This window comes from Eurytemora carolleeae, unplaced genomic scaffold, assembly GCF_000591075.1.
Source record: "Eurytemora carolleeae unplaced genomic scaffold, Eaff_2.0 scaffold160, whole genome shotgun sequence".
NCBI classification, from domain to species: domain Eukaryota; kingdom Metazoa; phylum Arthropoda; class Copepoda; order Calanoida; family Temoridae; genus Eurytemora; species Eurytemora carolleeae.
The window spans coordinates 11,459-18,191 of NW_019396112.1; positions in this window are offsets into that span (position 1 = coordinate 11,459).

A 6,733-nucleotide genomic window follows, 5' to 3' on the forward strand; every position below is an offset into this window, starting at 1 on the left:
TATAAACGGAGGGTCACTTGAAATTACGCAGGTATTCCATTTAAGTATAATTACATCGTATAATAAAAAATACTTTAAAATCTCACTTTTGCCCCTAACTAAAAAGTTCCATTAAAAAAGCTTTAATCAATACTGACTTCAATTTAATTTATAAAACAATATTTATCGATCCTATGAAAATAAAGATATTTTTAAAGAAACGTTTCATTCTCTATTTTCTTTCACCTCTTGAAGTTTACACGGGATACCCGATACAGCATAGTATTAAGAGAGAGTGTCTGATGAGTCCACTTAAGAAAATTACATAAATAATTTAGTAACACTTGTAATATGGAAGTGCCCAAATATGTGCACCCCCCCCCCCCCCCCTACACAAATGTTCTCGTACGTACGCCCCTGAAAGTTAAACTTGTTTTTTTCCATTCTTTCAATAAGTTTATGATATTTTTCAACTTTTGTCTTGGAACTAGAAATAGAAAAATGGAGACAAATTGAAATTATAGATTAAAGAACTTCTGTGAACTCATACTGCGGATTGCAGGACAGGGGGAACAGGGGCGGCTTGTGATATCTTCAAGGGGGGGCAACTCATTTAATTAGTGCGCGTGCCAAATTCCCCCCTGGCAAAGAATTCCGCCCCCTGGAATTTTTTACAGGGGAATTTAGTCAATTGTATGTCCAAACAGGGTCCAAACTCCAAACCATGGCCAGCTGGGGGGGGTGGAAGGTGTAAAGTGTGTCAGCGAGATTTTAATGTTTATAAGAAAAAAAAAACTTGATTTGAAGTGAAAAAGTGGCGCCACAGGCAAAATTTTTTTGGAATCTATTTGTGAAAATATCCCACCTTTTCTTGATATTTTATCCGCAGAATGACCAGCCTGCCATTTTTAAAGCCAATTTTTCATATGCGCTCATCTGGAATTATAAGTTTTTGAGCGATCAAAAAACCTAAATAATATAATATTAAAATCTTTATACAACAACGATTTACATACTTATGTTTAAAATATATCCTTCCTAGAATTTGCCAATCTAGAAAAAAGGTTAGAGTTTAAAATATTTAGATTTTTCTTTTGATTAAGTTTTTAATCAGTTTAAAATTAATGCATAATAAGGAATCTTTAGTTTGTTTGAACAGTATTAAAATGCAGAGGATCTTTAACTTTTTAGAACATTAATACATAATCACACAAGGACTTACGTTTGCAACATCCAGGCTAGACTTCTCCTGTTAAATGATGCTTTTCTTGTTTAGTGGAGTCCTTGATCCTTGGTTAGTTGAGTCCTTGATCCTAGATTAGTTGAGTCCTTGATCCTTGATTAGTTGATTCCTTGATCCTTGACTAGTTGAATCCTTGATCCGTTTTTAGGTGGATCCCGAATCCTTTCTCAGTTGAGTCCTTGATCCTTCTTGTTTAAATACCGATCAGTCCTCATTATCACTTCAACCTGCACAGTTTTTAAAATGTTTAATTTTTGCCTTTTTCGGACTATGCTCAAATTTTAATGCTCAAATTTACTCTATTTTATCAATGTTTATAAAAGTTTTTTTTGACCTTTAAGGTTGGAAGAATATCCAAAACTTATGTCGATTATCCTTGCATAATCACTCTGAAACATTAATACTTCAAATATTTAAGAATAAAATAAGTTTTTTACTTCTAGTTTTTAAAAATTGTGAGTGGTGAATCACAAAAGGTTCTTCAAAGTTCCAAGAGCTCATCAGTGTCTGGTTTTCTTCACATGTTTCTGTTCACTTCACCTTAACATGGGGTTTATTATTTTTACACTATTCTTAAAAATAGAAATTAAAGGACCAGAAGGTGTTTCTCTTTTCTTGTGCTCCTATCTTTTTTTCCAAGGGGAGGACGTCACCCCAATTTTTCAGGGGGGACGTCACCCCAATTTTTCAGGTGGTACGTCCCCCCCCCATAAGCCGCCTCTGTTTCAGGTGTCGTTTTATAAATTACAATTTTGGAAAACTAAATAATAATAATAATAACAATAATAATAATAATAATCAAAATATCTATTCTGAACATGGTTTTTTAATGTATGACAATAAAATATTGTGTGTAAAAAGATAAAAGTCTATTTTTTTGTCGATTCATAAATCTAAACATTTTCTCATGTTTTCAGGTAAAAAAAAAGTCACTGGTGGTGCGCCCCTCCTACATGAACAAATTACAATTTGCACTTTTCTTTTTGTTCCCCCGGCTTTCTAAATTTCTAGCTACGGGCCTGCTGTATGCATCAGCCCTAATTGACATTAATCCAAACGAACGAACCCTCAATATTATGATATTTATAAGGAAACAATCTGGTCCTAAGCATTGAATAAAGTTTTTTAATGGCAAAATAAAAGATTTGACAAGGATGGAAACAACTTTACCGTTGAATCGAACTGCAGAAAAAGATTGAACAACATTTAGCACATCGTCTTGAGAAGTAAAATCTTTGCTAATCCAAAAATATGCCATAGATAAATAACTAAATAACATAATAAATAAACTAATCAGAAATTTTACAATATTTCTACAATAAAATACAATTTCCCAGACAACAAATAGGTTTATAAAAATCTACATGCCATGGGCATGTTTATTATGAAGGTTCAGGATTCGTCTATCTTAACAAGAAATATTTGTAAAATCAACTAATTTTGTTTTGCAAGATTTTTGTTTACTTTTTGCGAGCAATTCTGTAGGTCTTTAAAAACTTTAGAAAGTCCTATGACGTTGTTCTGGTTTGAGTTCAAAAGTACCTAAATTTGTATACACATATATATTAAATTTCGTAAAGGAGTTGATTTTTTGCCACAAAGTCTGATTTTCTAATCTCTATATCTTTGTAACCCAATGTCGTAGACCTTAGATATTTCAAACTATTAATACTTATGGATAAAATAATCTAAGTTTGAAATATCAAAGGTTTTCATCAAAAGATTGCAAAGATATTGAAATCAGAAGATTTTAGTTTGTGGCAAAAACTCAATTCCTTTGCAAAAAGCTTTCAAAATAACTCAATGAAGTATAGTTTGCTTAATATGCTTATTTTTTGTGTAACTTATACATATGTCAAGACGAGTTCTGTGTATCTTTTGAAATCCATTTTCGAATTTTGGGACTCTATCAGGAGCATAAAACTTTTTTGAGGACATTTGGGACTTGGTTAGACCTCTAGATATGCAATGTTGTAAAAGCATCCTGGGAGATCAATAAAGATTTAAAAAAGTCAACTCACTCAACTTTGAATTTTAAAATCAAGCTAAGAACATTCGCGTTGTTCTCCAATCCAAATTTGAGGCAAATCGGTCGATGGGTTCCGGATTTATAATCTGACACACAAAGAGATTATATATATAAATTTGAAAATGTTTTAATTTGAGGAATTGGGAGGGCGAAAGTTGGAAAAAAACTGGCCATCAAAAAAAAATTTAAATCACCCATTTTTCAATAAAATTCTATCCATAAAACCCCAAAACTTGAAGTTTTCCCTCCTTTTGTGTAAAAAAAATCCCNAACACAAAAAAATGAAAATTGATTTATTTCTTTGAATATTACATATAAAAATATATAACCATCAATAATAACTATTTTCTTGCTTATTAGGGTTTAATTACTGACATAATTTTAATAATTACCATTTTATGAGCAGCAGTTACTGATGCTATTAGTTTCGATTCTGTTCTTAATTACATTCATTATTATTAACATTGTTTATTTGTGTGATGTGATAGATAGATAGATAGACAATGTATATAGATAGACTGCATACCAAACATATGTTCAATGCATTTAAGTACTAATATAAATATGGTAGAAAATAAAGACTCAGAATTCATGCAGTTACACAGACACTAAATCAACTATTTTTATTCCTAAAATATTGTGTACCTTTTTCGAATGAACTGAACACTCGCCTCTAACTCTAATTTGCTAAATCCTACATCTTTGCACCTGCTGTTGTAAACCTTTGATATTTTATAACCTTTGGCCATTTTATCTAACAGAATTTATAATTTGAAATATCAAAGGGTTATACAACACCAATGTGCATAGATAATTTTGTTTTTGCTAATTTTCTTGCTAATCTTTAACATTTTTTTATTATTTGGCTCAGTTTCATTTGCCATAATATTTTTGCCATAAATATTTTTACCATAATTACATTTGCCATAATACATTTGCCATAAGTAATACTTGCCATAAATTACACTTGCCATAAGTTACTTTTTCCATAATGGTTACACTTGCCATAATGACACTTGCTATAATTACACCTGCCAAAATTAAAGTTAAATTTGGTTAGAATTAACAAACATGTATGTATTTACTTTTTTTAATTACAAATTAAATACAAATTACAAATCTAATTCAGAGACAGTTCGAATTTGGGTTCGAATTCTAACTGAGCACATTTTAACCGAACATTTCCAATATTTAACTTCTATAGACGAGGTATTGGCTACATATAGGTGTAGTTGTTGCTGTCTCGAACCCTTACTTGTGGTCTCAAAGGTCACCAAACGGTCCTCCATTGTGAGAAAATATGGAGCTGAACTTGTGTCAACTGTTCTGTTTTAAAACAATGAGAAAACTAAAGTTGGGAATTTTCATGGGAAAATTTCTCGCATTCACAATAAAAAGACAGAGTTACATCTTTTTAAAAATTAGAAAATTATGACAAAAGTAATTAAAGCAAGTGTAATTATTGCAAGTGTAACCATTATGGCAAGTGTTACTTATGGCAAAAGTATTATGTCAAGTGTAATTATGGCAAAAATATTATGGCAAATGAAACTGAGCCCTGATTTTGATGGTTATTAATTAGAGCTGAAGAGGGTTTTTATCTATGTATAGGTCATATATAGATAAATCAATATCTACGGTCAACCCAGACCGAAATATATTGTTTATGCTTTGCGTATCACCATTAAAAAAAACTATCTGCAACTAAATGTTCCCGACCTCAAATTTAAATTTTCTTGTGGTTTTAAAAAAGCATTAAGTATGAACATAAAATTGCCGTTCTTTATCTATATCTTTATCTATATAAGAAAATGAAACTTAAAGGTGCTAATCCCCTTTAATTCATTTTAAAGAATTGGTTTGTATAATTGAAATTATGAAATATGGTTTGGTTTGTAATTGACCATAAATATATGTTATGTGATAATATTCAGATGGTCTATTCGAACATTTGGGGGTTTATCAATTTAATTGTTACATACACACAGAAGTGTTTGCAGGGGAGTGACTGATGGAATCCTCCCCCTTTCAATGTATTGTATTTCCACACTTCAGAATAACAATTATAAACAAATGGTGAATATTCACCGGTATTGGGGCGTGAATGGCGTGAATTGCGTGAATAAAATTAATTGTTAAACTCTGACCATCAATATTTAGTAGCACGATTATGCGATCACAATTTACTCCGTGTTTGTAGAAGATTAAAGCTTTTAATTTTTTAAGAATTGCAAATATTTGCAACATAATTTTAGATTTTTTAATTAGATGATCAATCAATTATTTATTCTACTGTCGCAATAACGTACACCTATTAAAGGAATGGTTTAGACATAATTTCTAGATTTAAAGAATATTTCCGATTTAAAACGATACCCTTATAAACTTTATCTGATCAAGAATGAATGAGATATCTTTATTCGTCTAGCTGAAAATTGACTATTTTATTTTTTTTTCTCAAAAATAGAACTTACAAAAAGTATATATAAAAACACAATAAAAAATTCTAAAAGATTTTAAAGCGGCCTCTTAAGAGGGGTTTGAATATAAATCAACGAGAAAGAACAAAGGAACTGAGTTTTAAATTAAAATTTGTAATCCCTGATGGTGTAAACCTTTGATATTTCAAACTTAAATTATTTGATCGAACAGAATTCTACTGTTTAAAAGATCAAAGGTTTCCGACATTGGGAACGATACAGGGACAGGAAATCAGAGTTTGTTGCAAGAACTCAGGTCCATTGTTTTTTTTAAAATTTGATTTCTATATTTGCATAGCATTGTTTTGTATTATTATGCTTTAAGGTCTGGGTAAGCATTAATTTTTTTTAGCTGGAATAAAAATGTTGCATATATATATCAACCGATATCAGAAAAATTCCTTTTCATGTAAATAAATACCCCTGAATGATGGTTAGAAATAACAATTAACCAACTACAAGGCGTCCAACATCATATTGGATCGTGCACAGCTTTAAGTTGAGATTTTTAGAACATACCAGAAAATTCAAAATATTAACAAATTTTCTTGGCAAATGCCATTATTAAAAATTAGCAGAAATACAGGATACTTTATGTTTTCTACACGTATTTGGACGTTAAAGCTTGGAGAAAATTATATGGGACGTTCTTTATATTTTGGAATAAAGGGGCTGTCAATGTAATTTCAAGTGACCTTCAACTGAAAGAGTTACATGTCCGATTTTCAACGATGCCCTGAAAACAATTTGTAAGCAATTATGATTTATGAAGATCCCCACCCCATATAAAAATACTTTAAACTCTCAGTTTTGCTATTAACTAAAAAAGATTCATTAAAAAAGCTTTAATCAATCAATAATGCCTTCAGTGTAAATTTATCTTTGATATCATTATTTATAATTATACAATATGCATCGTTTCTATGAAAATATAGATATTTTTCAATAAACGTTTCCATCTCCATTTTTTTAACCCATTGAAGCTTACACCACAGTATTAAG